Source organism: Perognathus longimembris, chromosome 6 (genome assembly GCF_023159225.1).
Source record: "Perognathus longimembris pacificus isolate PPM17 chromosome 6, ASM2315922v1, whole genome shotgun sequence".
NCBI classification, from domain to species: domain Eukaryota; kingdom Metazoa; phylum Chordata; class Mammalia; order Rodentia; family Heteromyidae; genus Perognathus; species Perognathus longimembris.
This window is the reverse complement of record NC_063166.1, coordinates 54,622,527-54,639,658: the sequence shown is the minus strand read 5'-3', so window position 1 is coordinate 54,639,658 and position 17,132 is coordinate 54,622,527. Positions and strand designations below refer to the sequence as shown.

Sequence of the window (17,132 nt, the reverse complement as noted above, 5' to 3'; positions counted from 1 at the left end):
TCAAGAGAATGCTTTATTCCTTTTAATGAGAAATATGAAAATTGGAGAGATGCAAGAAAACCTGATAAATGCACAGGAGATTTTTATAGCTAGTGGAAAAATTCCTGGCATTTCTTTGTAATATTTTCTAGGCAACTCTGTAGGTAGATGTTGTTTACTTGTTTAAAAAAAAATCACTAATTTGACTAGCAAGTGTTGTCTGGTAACATATTTTTATAATTTGCAAATGCTAAAGATTCATTGGCACAACAAAAATTAGTTCTACCATCCCAAAAGTAAACCAGAAGCTGGCACTCACACATTATTTCTTGCTTATTCTTTTCCACAAAGAATAGTTTTAATTCTTGTCTACCTAACACGGAAATTAAATGGTTGCCAAAATAACCAAGAAGCCAGAAAAACTGTCAACTGCCTCAACTACCACCCTGCTTTGTAGGTTTGTTAACTCACTGCCCATTCTGTGAGGGGTCACAGACACTGAAACTGAGATGGACAAGGTCATTGCTTAGATGAGGTCTAGCTCCTCTGCAAGGCCCCAGCCCAATGTCCAGGTACCCACCACCACTTTACCTGGATGACTGGCCTCAAAACATTCAAAGGTGTCAAAACTATCTCACGTATGAGTTTTATGTCTGCCTGGCTTACAGAAAGTTAAGTAGGTATAAGCTAGTATTTTCCAAGGAAAGACCAACCAGGTTGGGAGTCAGTGAGGAGCAAATCACTGAATGGTCTCCAGAGCTCAATCTTCCTCTTTTCAGTCCTGTTTTTGTGCCCTTTGCCAGGCAAAAGCAGCTTTTGAACTTCAAAATGGTTACAATGGCAAGAATTATTCAGAAGTCTATAATAAGAGGACCTTGCGGGGGCTGGGAATATGGCCTAGTGGCAAGAGTGCTTGCCTCGTATACATGAAGCCCTGGGTTAGATTACTCAGCATCACATATATAGAAAAAGGCCAGTAGTGCTGTGGCTCAAGTGGTAGAGTGCTAGCCTTGAGCAAAAAGAAGCCAGTGACAGTGCTCAGGCCCTGAGTCCAAGCCTTAGGACTGGCAAAAAAAGGACCTTGTTAAAATGTTCTGATTTTATTCTAATAGACCATGATGAATGATTTAATGTGTCCAAAAAAATCTGCAAGTAGCATCACAAAGTTACCATGACATTGCTACCTATTATATCACAGAACTTGGCATGCAAAACACAAAAGCTGCTGGGTGCCAGTAGCTATCCTGAACTCCCTTGTAATCCTAGCAATCAAGAGGCTGAGATCTGAGGATCAAGGTTTGAAATCAACTGGGTAGACAAATCCAAGAGTCTCTTATCTCTAATTAATTAGCAGAAAGTCACAAGTGGAAGTGTGGCTCAAATGGTGACAGCCATGAGTTAAAAAAACAAATAACAGGGCTGGGGATATAGCCTAGTGGCAAGAGTGCCTGCCTCGGATACACGAGGCCCTAGGTTCGATTCCCCAGCACCACATATACAGAAAACGGCCAGAAGCGGCGCTGTGGCTCAAGTGGCAGAGTGCTAGCCTTGAGCGGGAAGAAGCCAGGGACAGTGCTCTGGCCCTGAGTCCAAAGCCCAGGACTGGCCAAAAAAAAAAAAAAAAAAAAAAAAACAAATAACAAAAACCAAGCTAGATATAGTAATAAAAACAGCTTGGTATTGGCACCGGAACAGGCCTGAAGACCAATGGAACAGAATTGAAGACCCAGAATTAAACCCACAGAACTATGCCTACTTAATCTTTGATAAAGGAGCTAAAACAATAGTATGGAAGAAAGATAGCCTCTTTAACAAGTGGTGCTGGCAAAACTGGCTCAACACATGCAACAAACTAAAACTAGATCCTTATATATCACCCTGCACCAAAATCAATTCCAAATGGATTAAAGACCTTGAAATCAAAACAGGCACCCTGAAGACACTAAAGGAAGGAGAGGGAAACACTTGGGCTCCTTGGGACAGGACAGAACTTCCTTAACAAAGACCCTGAAAGGCTACAAATCAAAGAAAGGTTGGACAAATGGGACTGCATCAAACTCCAGAGCTTCTGCACGGCAAAGGACATAGCTCTCAAGATAAACAGAAAGCCCACAGACTGGGAGAAGATCTTTACCGGACATTCAACAGACAAAGGCCTCATCTCTAAAATATATGCAGAACTAAAAAAATTACCTTCTTCCAAAACAAAACTGCAAAGAACCAATATCCCCCTCATCAAGTGGGCTAAAGACTTACAAAGAAACTTCTCTGATGAGGAAATGAGAATGGCCAATAGACATATGAAAAAATGCTCTACATCACTGGCCATAAAGGAAATGCAAATCAAAACAACATTGAGATTCCATCTCACCCCAGCAAGAATGTCATATATCAAGAAAACTAATAATAACAATTGTTGGAGGGGATGTGCCCAAAAGGGAACCCTACTTCATTGTTGGTGGGAATGTAAACTGGTTCAGCCACTCTGGCAAGCAGTATGGAGATTCCTTAGAAGGCTCAATATAGAACTCCCCTATGACCCAGCAGCCCCACTTTTGGGTATCTATCCAAAAGCCCACAAACAAAATCACAGTAATGCCACCAGCACAACAATGTTCATCGCAGCACAATTTGTCATAGCGAGAAGCTGGAACCAACCCAGATGCCCCTCCATAGATGAATGGATCAGGAAAATGTGGTACATTTACACAATGGAATTTTATGCCTCTATCAGAAAGAATGACATTGTTCCATTTGTAAGGAAATGGAAGGACTTGGAAAAAGTTATACTAAGTGAAGTGAGCCAGACCCAAAGAAACATGGACTCTATGGCCTCCCTTATTGGGAATAATTAGTACAGGTTTAGGCAAGCCATAGCAGAGCATCACAAGGCCCAATAGCTATACCCTTAGAAACACATAAGATGATGCTAATTGAAATGAACTAAATGTTATGGAAACAAGTGATATATCACAGTTGTAACTACTTTCAACGTCCTATGTGTATGTGTAGTTTCTATTATTGATAATGTTTTGTATCACCTTCCTATGTTTGTACCTACACTATCTCTGTAATCTTATCTGAGTATATTGGAAACCATGTTTACTGGTATTGGAAGTAGGAAATTCAAAGGGAATACCAAATTCGAGAGACACAGGGTAAAAAAAGAGAAATAACTACAAAAGCAACACTTGCAAAACTGTTTGGTGTAAGTGAACTGAACACCTGGGGGGGGAGGGAAAGGGGGAAGGGAGGGGGGCATGAGGGACAAGGCAACAAACAGTACAAGAAATGTATCCAATGCCCAACGTATGATACTGTAACCTCTCTGTACGTCAGTTTGATAATAAAAATTTGAGAAAAAAAAAAAAAAACCAAGCTAGAGCACAAGTCCCTGAGTTTAAACCAAGCAAGAACACAAGTTTCTGAGTTCAAGTTACAGTATTGATTAAAAAAAAAAAGAAAAAAATAATTCAAAGTATTCCAAAATCTTGCCTTTTTCCCATGCGTTTGAAACAACTCATATTACCATAGCTATGGTCAGAAGGAACGCATTTAGAATGGTGAGTAGTCCCAGCCCTCAACTTACCAGGGTTTAACCTGGCTTCTACTGACTCTTATTAACACACCTAAGTTTCCTAGCATTACTGGACGTCTGCTCAACAGGAAATACAATTAATACTGTGCTTTTAGACAGCAGAAACTCTCGGGGCAGTTCAGTTTCCCACTACACTTCCCACTGCAGAAACATCATTCTTTATTTAAACACCAATAACTGCTAACTGTTGGCGTGCAGTACAGAGAAGATTCTGTGTGGATCTTTTTTTGATGAAACAGTCTTCTTTGCTGAGCAAATCATCCAGATGCTGGTATTTAAATTATGCAAAATACATAATACCAATTAAAGAAATTATGTGTGAAAATATGCAAGAGCAAATTTCCTCACATTAATATTTAACTAGACTTTTTAAGTAGAGCAGGATCTTCTTATGATCACAAGTACTTTAGCATATTTGACCTAAATGGAAGCTCAAAATATCCAGGCAAGTTCTCAGCTGGTGCACAAGGACATTTTCTATATAGTACAAACTTTAACATATAGGACGACTGCTAAACGAAAGGATTATTTTAAATGGGATGTTGTGTCCCAGAAAGTGCCAGTCTGACATTGGCTTTAAAATTCTTGTCTTGCAAAGCTCTGTTTCTAACAGAAATATGTTAAGCTCATCTCTACTTCCGAACCTTGGCTCAAGTGATAAAATCCTGTCGGACAACCTTCAATTTTCGAGCTTTCTTCCCATCCCTCTTCTCCCTGAGAAAACATTTGGAACTTCCTCACGTCCACACTAGCCCTGTCCTCCACACTCACTACAGCTATTCAGCCTAACCATCTGGATAATAGCCACATATACACCAGTAGGTGTTTTGGGTTTTTTTTTTTTTTTTTTGGTCGGTTGTGGGGCTTGAACTCTGGGCCTGGGTACTGTCCTTGAGCTCTTTCAGCTCAAGGCTAGCACTCTACCACTGAGCCACAGTGCCACTTCCCATTTTCTGGTGGTTAATTGGAGAGAAGAATCTCACGGACTTTCCTGCTGGGTCTGGCTTTGAATGGAAAGCCTTAAATCTCAGTCTCCTCAATAGCTAGGATTATAGGCATGAGACACAGGCACCGGGCAGACCAGTGGTTTTTACATGTGTATCTCATGCTTGCTCCTGCTAGGTCAGATTTTCAAAGGAGCTTCCAAAAATGCCATACTGAGTCAGTACCCTGTCCTTTAAGTGCATAATTCCATGAAAGACCTAAGGAAAGGGTATTTTCTTTAAGCTCCTAGGCCTTTTACATCCAGAATTGAGCCAGTTTTATATCCTTCAAACACAACATCCTTTCGTTGGGTGCATCTGACAATACTTAAAGTGACAAGTGCTATGACCTATTCCTTTCTTCCTTAGTAGCTCCTTCTGTGATTCACTGAACCAGCACTTAATGAGTATCTGTTACCTACTTGATAGGTGCAAGTCTAAACTATGAACATATCCACTAGTAAAACACATAGTCTTGGGCTGGGAATATGGCCTAGTGGTAAAGTGCTTGCCTCGTATACATGAAGCCCTGGGTTCGATTCCTCAGCACCACATACATAGAAAAAGCCGGAAGTGGTGCTGTAGTTGAAGTGGTACAGTGTTAGCCTTGAGCAAAATGAAGCCAGGGACAGTGCTCAGGCCCTGAGTCTAAGCCCCAGGACTGGACACACACACACACACACACACACACACACCCTGTTCTCTACACACACACACACACACACACACCCTGATCTACACACACACACACACACACACACACACACACACACACACACACACACACACACACACACACACACACACACACACACACACCCCAATCTCTATAAACTGCATTTTGGTTCATCCAAAAGAGTTCAAGATCCTTGTATTTGGTATAGCTATTACAAATAATGTACAGCCTAAGAAAAGTTTAAGTCATACATTTTATTCACAATATAGTTCCATTAATCTTATACATATTTCCAAGGATGATATTTATTCTATGCTATACACTGCTCTGGAGATAAAATTCCAAAATAATGACTCAAAGAAAACACAAAAATGCATCTTCCAAAAATGAAAGCCTCAAGGCCAGTTTTCCAAAAGTCTTCTACTAAGATCTGCAAGCAGATGGGCTCCAAGTGAACTTTCAGCCACCAGCTGACAGAAATGATACCTGAAATACCTACTTACATTTGCAGCCAAATCACCATCTTGTGAAGTAAGATTTCAAATCCTGTAAAGATGCTTAAAACACCCAGTATGATGCTGAGTGCCTCATTCTGAAATGTCTAGCTCTAGCGCCGAATGCCTAGCTCTAAAATAAAATACTAAAACAAAGATCCTTAGCATCCCTTTTTCTTAAATTGTTTTGTGTGTGTGTGTGTGTGTGTGTGTGTGTGTATGTGTGTGTGTGTGTGTGTGTGTACATGCAGTGTGTCAATCCTGGGGCTGGAAATGGGCTCCATAATTCAGCTTTTTTGCTCAAGGATAGTGTTCTATCCCTTGAGCCATAGCTCCACTTCTGACTTTTTGGTGGTTAATTGGAGATAAGAGCCTCCTGACCAGGGCTGGTGATCCTCAAATCTCAGACTACTGAATAGGATTATAGGCATGAACCACAGGTGCCAAGCTCATAAGTTTTTAAAATAGGAGAAAGGAGAAAAAAAAAAAGCAGCAAAAGGAAACTAACAGGAGAAAAGAGAGTGGCAATTAATTCCAGGATCTGGTGCAGAAACTTAGTAAGTTCTTAGCTACATGACTGAGAAGTGAGAAACTGGCGACAAGAAAGGAACTTAGGGAGAGAAGTAGAATTTAGGGAGAGAAGTAGAAACGAAAAGAACAAGCTTCTAGATTCTCATAACTTCTTCCTGAAAGGGGCGTGAGTCTCCTTACTGGTGAGTAAGAAAAGATCACCCCTTACGAACATGTTCTTTATTCTTGAAAGTTTGTTTTGGGGTTTTTTTGGAAGAAGACAAAGCATCCTGCTGCTTCTGTTGACCAAATCTCCAATCTGATTAGTAAAACCAAATTAATTTAATGAACCAAACTGTTCTAACTGCTGTTTACACCATCAGTAATGAGGGCTTGACCAGAATTTAAATCAATACAGGAGGGAATGTCTAACTGAGCTGTGTAGAAAAGATAAGGAAATGGAAGGAAGGTCCCACATAGGGGACCTTCAACACAGATACTCCCCAGTGACTACATATATGGCTGATAGTTTTTAAAACCATCTATCACTCAGTCTGTCCCTTTGAAAGGACAGGACACAGCACAGCACAACTCTTTAATATGACATCACCCTCAAAGATCCCCAATGACCAAGAATATTTTGTGTAATCACTTTGTGGTCAATCTATTTTACACAGGTATTCCTGTGATATATTACACTTAGAAGCATTATTAATTAAACCTTTTTAGCAAGATAAATTGTGCAGTAAATCATGAGGGCATATTCACTCAGATTATGCAGGAAAGGATGTTCTAAAAGCCCAAATATAATACTGAATGCTGATTGCACAAGACTCCAGAAGTTTATTAAAATAAGAAACGTAAGAAATAAAAGCCATTTTAGGCAGGGAAATTGCATTTGAAACATTTTTAAGTAAAGGATAAGGGACTAATATTACATAATTTGTCAAAGAAACATGAAACTCAAGATAAAACCTAAATTGTGTTTGCTGATCTGGTCTGTTAATAGGAAAGCAGCAACCCAAGTACAAGATGCACATGCAACACTTTTCAATCACACACTTCATTTATTTTTCTTAATGGGTTCAGTACAATCCATTTACATAAACATGTTAACTCCTTACAACAAGAACCAGCCAAGAGTCAAAAAAAGTAGCTCTTTCCTAAGTCATCCCAAAATTGATAAGTTGAGAGAAAGGGTGGGCAAAAGCAGTTCTTCAGTATATATGAGAGACAAAAGAACTAGGAAAAATCAGGAACTGGGTGTGATTAGGTGAGATGAAGGAGAATTATAAAAGAGGTGACATTGAGTAAGATATGCTCATAAACCAACAAGTTGAATTGAAACCCCTTTGTGCAACTACTTGAATATAATTTTTTAAAATGCACAGCAACAAACTATTTCCAAGGTTTGGGGGAGCTGTTCAGTGGCATGGCACAAGCCTGTAATCCCAACACTCAGGGGAGTGAGTCAGAAGGATCACTTGAGTCCATGAGTTTGAAACCAGCCTGAGCAGAACAATGAAACTTCCTCAAACAAACAAGATGTATACACATGTTGTAAAGTGGATACAACCTCTCACTTTGCAAAGCTGTTTGGCAGGATAAATCTTCTATAGTTAAGTAATATCTATACTATGCGATCCAACAGTTCTACCTCTGGGCCCTATGGCAGGGATAGAATAAATATAGCCACAAACCAGATAAGGAAGGCTCTCTATTTTTAAGTGATTTAAATGTTAAGTATATTTTTTCACCTTATATAGTAAAAATGTTTCAAAAGGAGAATAGCACTTCATGCCATGTGTGAACTATGAAACTCAAAGTTCAAGGTCCATAAACAAAGCTTTGTTGGGATCCATGTACCATGTCCTTAACTCTTGGCTGCTTTCTACTGCCACTGTAGAGCTGAGGAGCTGCAACCAAGGTCGCAGGGCCGTGAAGAAGGGAAGCAGTTAATGTCTAACTCTTCACAGCTAAGTCTCATTGATCTCTGCAGTACCTGGACTCACATGAACTCATGAACAGGTAAGGGAAAAGTATTTTATATACAAAATATATTATATAGAGAGATAGTTATCTTCCCTGATATATATGACATATAATTACATATTATATATATATATATACAATCAACAGTGACTGCATGTTTCAATATATATTTCATATAATTTTATATACTATTATATACAATATAATATTATATATCATATATATCAAAAAAGAAAAATAAGTCCCTAAAACTATTCATGTATCCACTAAGAGTTCAGAATGGGTAACCTGCTGTTTTTCACTTGATCACATAATATCCTGTCAGCACTCTGTATCTATGTTTTCTATGTCCACATAGGCAGCCCACTGCAGACACAGGAAAATTCTAGAAAGTTCCAAAATGCAAAACCTGAATTTGCAGCATGTACTCAGTACTTTGAATACACATGAATGAAATAATATAGGTGTACTCTGTGGGCAGAAATTAATGGAAACTAAATGAACAATGTAATCAGTCAACGAAATTGTTCATTTTTTGAAAACATAAATAATATTGACAAACCCTTAGCCAAACTAAAAGAGGACCCAAATTATTAAAATTATAAAGAGATACAGATGCAACTGAAATCCAAAGGATAATTAAAAAATATCTTGAAAACTTATATCCCAATAAATTGGAAAATCAAAGGTCATCCCAGAAGTATAAATAGGCTAACTAGCTCATTAATAACCAGATTAAGCTAATAATAAGAGTTCTCCAAGAAAAGCCAAAGGTGGGACTTACTCAGTGCTAAATTCTATCCAGAAGAAAAAACTCCAAGGCCCTGAGTTCAAGCTCTTGGATGGGCAAAAAAAAAAAAAACCAAGAAAAAAAAACACCAGTGCTCCTCAAACCATTCCATAAAAGGGAAGAAATACTTCCAAATTCATTCTTTGAAGGTACAATTACCCTGATATCAGAGAAGGACAAAGTGAAAAGCAAACTATGCACCAATTTCCCTGAATATAAAGGCAAAAATTCTCAAATATTTGCAAAGACAACAATTGTCAGAGTCAAGAGATAGCCTTCAAAATGAGAGAAAATTTTCTACCTATTCATCAGACAAGGGATTAATATCTCAAATCTATAAAGAACTCAAAAAAGTAAGCACCAAAGAAAAAATATCCAATTAGTAAGTGAACTGAACAGAGAATTTATAACATAAAAAATACAAGCTGCTAATAAATACATAACAAATATCAATGTCTTTAAACATCAGGGAAATGCAAATCATCCCAGTAGAATATAATCTCACTCTAGTAGAATGGCAGTCATTATGAACATAAACAATACATTTTGGCAAAGATAGGAGGTAAAGAAAGGGCTGGGGATATGGCCTAGTGGCAAGAGTGCCTGCCTTATATACATGAGGCCCTGGGTTCGATTCCCCAGCACCACATATACAGAAAATGGCCAGAAGTGGCACTGTGTCTCAAGTGGCAGAGTGCTAGCCTTGAGCAAAAAGAAGCCAGGGACAGTGCTCAGGCCCTGAGTCCACACCCCAGGACTGGCCAAAAAAAAAAAAAAGTATGAAAAAAATGTATGAGAGGAGGTAAAGAAATACTTACGTATTGATATAAATTGGCCACTATGTAAATTAGAATGGAGGTTCTCCCCCAAATGAAGTTATCAATATCATATACTCTATTTACATCACTCTTAGGTATAAACCCAAAGGAATCAAAGTCAGCATAAAATAGAGAAACCTGTAGACCCATGTTTATTGATGTACTATTCACAATAGTCAAGTCATAGAACCACCCCATCAACAGAAGAATCAGCACATTAAATGAAAAGAGCCAAATCAGACAGACTTTACCTGTTTTCTATTATATGCTGTCTACATTTAAATAATAAAGAATATGAAAGTAGAAAGACAATTGTTTGATAGTTTAGCAAGGGGAAGAACGTTGAGTAGGGGAAGGAAAGAGAGACTAGAGATGTTTATTGATGTGTGATTATAAAAGTATGCTATATATATGCATACATATATACATATATATGAAAATGCCATAATGAGTCCCATCATTTTGTACAATTAGCTCACACTTAATAAAACACTTAAAAAGAGGAACTTAGGAGTAAAAAGATGTAATAAGTAGTCTGTATCTAAGGTAAATCAGAAAAGCCCCTTAATATAGGTTTGTTGCTCTTTTCCTCTGCTGCAATATAATGTTCAAATGCCAGCTTAGAAAATATGGTTATTAATCACACGAGACAATGTGGACTAAAGTTAGTGGATATAGGTGAATAATTTAAGGTAGAGTTTAATTTCTTGAGTCATAGCATTTTTCTCAAGTGAGCCTCCAACTTTATATAGGTACATGTAATAGCCAGTCTGCACAAACTTCCAAAACTCAGTTATATACCTCAAGTGCTTGCTGCTTAAGCCTAAATTAACACAATACCTAGGATTTAAATGGTATGTTCACTTATAATTAGATTAGACTTTTCCTGTTTAGCATTTAGAACCTGCAGCCTTTTTAGGTAGCCAAATCTGGTAGCTATTTTCTCCCTTTTTTTGAAAAAAATTGAAGATATAATCTATCTTAAGGAATTGTTCTAACTTTACAGATTTATGTTACCTAATGTTTCTGTGTTTTAATTGGGTTAATAAAACACAAATTGACTACATTACCAGGGCATATAAGGACACAGGCATAAAATGTCACCATGGGCAAGAGTTAATGGAATCAAGATGGAGCAGGAGAGCACGCCACCGGTTCAGCTGCAGCCCAGAGGTATGCAGTGACATTTTAAAAATGTCCACGGAAGTCAGACGACTGGTTCATTAGATTAATTAAAGGAAAAATTAACCCCAATCTGGTGGCTTGATAATAACCACAGGGCTGTTGCAGTTGGCATTATCTAATATTGACACCACTCATATTAAGACAACAGAATTTCTTTATGGTTCCTCTTAAAGTTTCAAATTAACTTTTTGAGAAAGAAATGGATCTTTAGATCTCGATTGTTTTCTCACAGTTTAACTGAAACACAAAGGTAAATGTTTTCATTAAAGATGACATCTTGTGTTTGTAGTAAGTGCTGGCTCAAATTGAGAAGATAACATACTGCTCTTGCTCAAAAGAAACAAATATAGCGCGTAATGTTGACAGGGTGTCATTCATCAAGATGAATTGTACTCACAACCTGACATATGGAATTGTAACTTCTTTGGATAAGTACACAATACTTATTTTTAAAACTGATAAAAGTGAAATAAGCAACAAAGGAATCAGAATAAAACTGGTTTCCCCAAAAGAGATGTTTCTGTTATTTGTTAGATCCTACAGGATCCCATAGGAATCCACACAATTCATCTAGGAAATGATGATGAAACACCTACTGTGTGCCCTTCTCACTATGGTGCTAAATGTGCCAGTTATCATGGTGCAGAGAAGCCCAAGAACGTCTTGACCTTAGTTAGCTACCATGGAGCTGACTTGAACTTTGTAAATCAATTTTTCTTTCTCTCTTTCCTCTCTCTATCCTGTTTTTGCTGAGCACATTATAAAGTAAAGCTTGGCAAACATTCTTTCTTCAGTGAATACTATGGGTTGTTTTTACATCTTCTAGCCTGTAGTACTTCTATTTATATGTAATTTTATGTATAAATTGGTTGAAAAAAATGTGCAGTATTTTTTGTATTATTGTCTGCTCAGCAAAAGTCTTTTGTTAGTTTCCTGCTGGGGAAATGGAGGAACAAGCGCTTTAATGAACAGATAACACTGCCTTATTTCCCATTACAGGGAGGAGAGAGAGGGGAGGGATATCTTTTAAATAAACATAATAAGAAATGAGAACTTAACTCTATGATGCAGCTTACTATTCCTTGCTATAATTTGTCTAATTGGAACAGGACATGGCTAAACTTTCTCTTTGTTAGTAAAAACATTAGTAATTTAGTTTAATCATGGCCAGTATTGGTTCTTAGAACTAATGTTAAACTTCAGATTTACATGTCTCAGAAGAAAGTACCCATTTTGAAAACTGCACACCTTCAAGAAGGTATCATTTCTGTGGAAGGCAAGACAGATGGCCTTGGACTTCGATGTGCACATGCTGTATCCAGCCTGGAAAATGATGGGATGTCACCCCTTGAATAGGTGGCATTATGTAAGATTCTACCACAACAGCCAGATTGTCTCCTACTGTCTCTGATATAGCAAGCTGTGATTTATAAGGGCCACTGGTTGTCCTATGGGAGCTGAGAGTGGCCTGTAACAGACAGCCTGCAAACAATGTGGGGGGCTTCAACCCTAGAACTGTAAGAAACTGAAAAAACAACTTGAAATAGGCATGAGAACTTGAAACTGAACCGAGTCTCAAGTAAGATTACAGTTCTTGGCCCACACTTTGATGTAGCTCTGTGATGCCTTGACTATAGAACAGAGCTCATCTGTTTACAGACTCTTGACACATGGAAACTAATATAGGGCTTTATTTATAATTTGGCTTCTCATCTCAAAAGAAAATGTACCAGGTGAATTAGCAATGATAATGATAGTTTAGTAGTATCAGTAGAAGGAATTTCTTTCTGTCCATGCAGAGGCCCATTATCTAATGTGACCATTAGGCATTTACTGTAGGACTCTATTTGTTGTTACAGAACGATAGCCCTCAAAGCAAAGAAACACATGTTATCCATTTGGGGTGGAAGTTTTCAGAAAATAGGCAAGGCATTCCCTTGATTTTAAACACAGTACAGCAGTACAACAGTGCCTTTATTCTTTTTTTTTTTTTTACTGATTATACAAAATAATAGGTTTAATTTTCACATTTTTTTAAATTTACTTCTGGTGTTACTTAGGTTTGCACTTAAGGCTTTGAACTTACTGCTAGGCAGACACTCAATCGCATAACCCACAGCCCAGGCCCTTTTTCCTGCATTTTTCAGATGGAGGTCTCATGTTTTGGCCTGCAGAGGACTTCAGATTATAATCCGCCTACCAACACAGGCACATCCTACAAGATCTATCTATCTATACATATACATATATGTGTGTGTACATATCATATATGTATCACTGAAGACATATATGTACATATATGTCACCTGCCCATCACCCTCAGTCGCTTCTCTCACCTTCCTTTCTGCTGGTGGTCATGCTCCCAATAGTTCTCTTTTCACTATTATCTTCTTTTTGTAAGTGTATTTATAGATTCTGCCTATGAGAGAACTCATGTCACAATTGCCTTTCTGAGTCGGGCTGAGAGCACCACAGTTCTGTGGACTTTTCTATAAGTGACACAGTGTTGTCCATTTTATGGTTGGAATAATACGGGCATCTCTTCTGTATGCTTACTAATTCCTTTGGGTATAAACCCAGGAATGGTATAACAGTGCATTCAAGATGCCAGAAATAGTGTCCAGCTCTGTTTTGTTTATTATAAGAAACAGAAGCTAATAAAAAAATGTGACCTTATGAAAAGGACAAATTAAAGAGAAAGATGAAAGAATCAAGTTATAAATGGAAATTCAGAATTAAATTCTATATTGGAAGAAGAAAACCTATTCCTCAAAAACAAAATAAGTAAATCAGAAAACAGTTGTGGACACAGTTATGTAGAAAAGTATCAAGAATAAGGAGATGAGGACATGGAGCCAGGCTCAAAGAGCAGAATGTCAACTGTGAGCAGAAAAAGCCACAAGGTACTGAGTTCAAGACCCAGGACTGGCACACACCCACACCCACACCCAAAGAAACACAAATATAGGAGAAACAAATGTACATTTATATATACTTCATTGTTGGTGTTTACACAACTTGGAACTGTATTCACAAGAGAAATGAACGTTCAAGTAATCCATAACTCCACCACTGAAGATTTATACACAGAGTCCAAAGACCTAGATAACAGATGCCTTTCATCTTATCAACCATATCCCCAAAACCTTCATAGCACAAGGAAGACACAGGATAGAAATGCCCAAGAAGGTCTGAGAGCTCTGGCCACATGCACAAATACACAGACACACACACACACACACACACACACACACACACACACACACACACACACACACACTGTCTCCTCACTGCCCTGAAGGTTTAGGCTCAAGTTCTCCACATGACACACTACACTCTTCTCCCTCACTGAGGAGACTGTAATTAAGTACTAGCTCCCTTCTCTGGCTGTGAATCTTTGAGCACAGTGACATTCTCTCACTCAAATCTGTAACCACAGCACCTGGTATGTGCTAGATGTCCCACAAATGATGTCAGGTTGAATTGACTTTTAAGCGAGAAGAAACACATGACATTTAGGAACAGACATATTCATATTTCAGATCGTTATCTTGATGACAGGAATTCAATGCTAAAGAGACTTGAAAGTGCACTCTGAAGAGAGTAGAAGAGCAAAATCACACAGGCAAGTTGTACCTTGCCCAAGATTGCCACAATTTGTTTTAAGTGACAGGTCACTTGAAGATAAGAATGGAACACAGTGGGACACCAATGATGGCATTATCTTCTGCCATTCCTGTGCATTCTCAGACAGGCCAGGGGCCAATGAAACTTTCTTCCTCAATGTTTCTCCCAAATCATACAGAAAATAATAAAATAATCCTGTCAGCACATACTCAGCATGCTGCCTTCCAAATTCACATAGAATGTAGTTCTAAAAAATACAAATGAGAAAGCCTAAAATAGAGCAAGTCATTCAGCATCACATGTGGCTAATGTCTTTAGGGAAAACATTTCTATAATTGTAACTTCCTTATTTGGCCTTCTGATGGGAGCCATTTATAGCACCAAATGCAAGATGCTGCTAGACTTGAAAGACATAAAAACACATTTCATACACTAATGAGGGACAGGGAAAGAAAGGAAAAAATGAAACTCTGCTAGTTATTTGGGAAGTTTATGAAGCATATACAACTACACCTCTCTTAGTATTTAAATTGTCACTAATGGTGATTTCTGATAAATCATAAATGGCCCAAAATAGCTCTCCTAAGTAATTTCAAGACTTCTTTCTTTGGCTCAGTAGGCCATTTACATTAAACTGAAATAATTACTACCATATTAAAAAAAAAAGTCGTTGTTTCCCAGGATATTTTAATAGAGTACAATGAAGCTCTACATTATAGACTTTACAAATAAGACTTGGGGAGCAAGTGGTTAGTAAGAGACTGTGGTAGCTTTATCTAGTTCTGAAGATTATGAACCCAATGTACACCAAACACCCCCAATTCCTTCACAAAGGGCTGGAATTATTTTGCTACCATTTTTTCCCTTCAAAGCTTGGGATTCATTTACTTTAATATTCAGTAGTTTTTAACTAAAGCTATGTTTAGTTATTGTTTATTTTCTGTGTGGTGCTAAGGGACAAACTCAGAGCCTCACACATGGACTCTACCCCCCTCAAAGCCCATGTCTACCGTTTTAAAAGGAATACATGGGATGAATTCAAGTTCTGCGGGAGAAGAGGACTGCCCAGACTATGCCTAATAGTGTCCTCTCACCTGGAGCTGGTAGCTCACACCTGTGATCCTAGCTATTTAGAAGGCTGAGATCTGAGAATCACAGTTCAAAGCCAGCTGAGGCAGGTACATCTGTAAGATTCTCATCTCTGGTTAAACCACCAAACAGCAAGAAGTGGAGCTGCAGCTCAAATGGTAGAGCACTAGTCTTGAGCAAAAAAGCTCAAGCACAGTGGCCAGGCTTGAGTTCAATCCTCAGGACCAGCACCCAGGGGGAAAAAAAAAAACTGCCATCCATCCCCACTTGTCCTCATTCTCCCCTGTTGTTCTTCCCTCTGCTCAGTCACACTGCTTCCTTCCTACTGGATTCTGCTGAAGGTATAGGGGTTGCTATCACTGTGTACTTCACAGTATTTGAAATAAACAACATTAAGAGGGCCTATGTACTCTTCTAGTTTCTTAGAATGGTTTTTAGGAGGAAAGTGTGGAGTGAAGAAAACATTAGTTAATACACTCAGAAAACACCAGTAAGGATTCATCACCAGGAGGAAGGTCAGGCTCCCCAGGAACTGCATCATGGGTCAAAAGGAATAGGGTAGAGGAACACTGACAGGAACAGAGAAAAGGCAGGGTGGGTGGTAGGAGAGCAGAGTCACACTGCAAAGAAAGCACCAAATGAGAAGGTATGCACCATACATACCTGAGAAGTGAGAAAGGTTGCCCTAAGTCCTGTACCCTCACTGGAACCTCCTACCAGTAGATAACTCAGAAAATAAGAAATAATTCGAATATACCTGCAAAGGAAGTAAACCAGCTATATCCAGTATAAGAGAAAAAAAAACAACAGCAAATAACCTACTACTTCTGAGCACCAGCAGAAAATTCATCAGAAAAACAGAAGGACAAAGGGAGAAAGCATCAGGGAAACATTCCAAACATGTCAAGGTCCAAACATGTCTCCTTAACAGAAAGGAGACAGGAAAGTGCTGGACTCAGGAAGGGTGATGAAAACCTAGGAAAAGAAGACTGAAGTACAAAGAACTCTCAAGAAAACAAAGCCCTGGAAAGCAGAGTAAAGGACATAAAGAATAGATATGGGGCTGGGGATATGGCCTAGTGGTAGAGTGCTCGCCTCGCATACATGAAGCCCTGGGTTCGATTCCTCAGCACCACATATATAGAAAATGGCCAGAAGTGGCGCTATGGCTCAAGTGGCAGAGTGCTAGCCTTGAGCAAAAAGAAGCCAGGGACAGTGCTCAGGCCCTGAGTCCAAGCCCCAGGACTGCCAAAAAAAAAAAAAAAAAAGAATAGATATGAGACATACTATAAAGATGAACTAGGATGAGAATAACAGATTCTTTTTAAGAACGGTAAAAGGACTAAATATACATAACTCCATTCAAACAAGGAGATGGACATCCTGACCAA

General features: G+C 38.5%; 1 protein-coding gene across 6 annotated transcripts in view; it reads right to left on the bottom strand.

Annotated features, from left to right (window-relative positions):
* The window catches only part of Kif16b (kinesin family member 16B), a 269,825-nt gene that overhangs the window by 145,445 nt on the left and 107,248 nt on the right, over nucleotides 1–17,132 (bottom strand). The window lies entirely within an intron of this gene.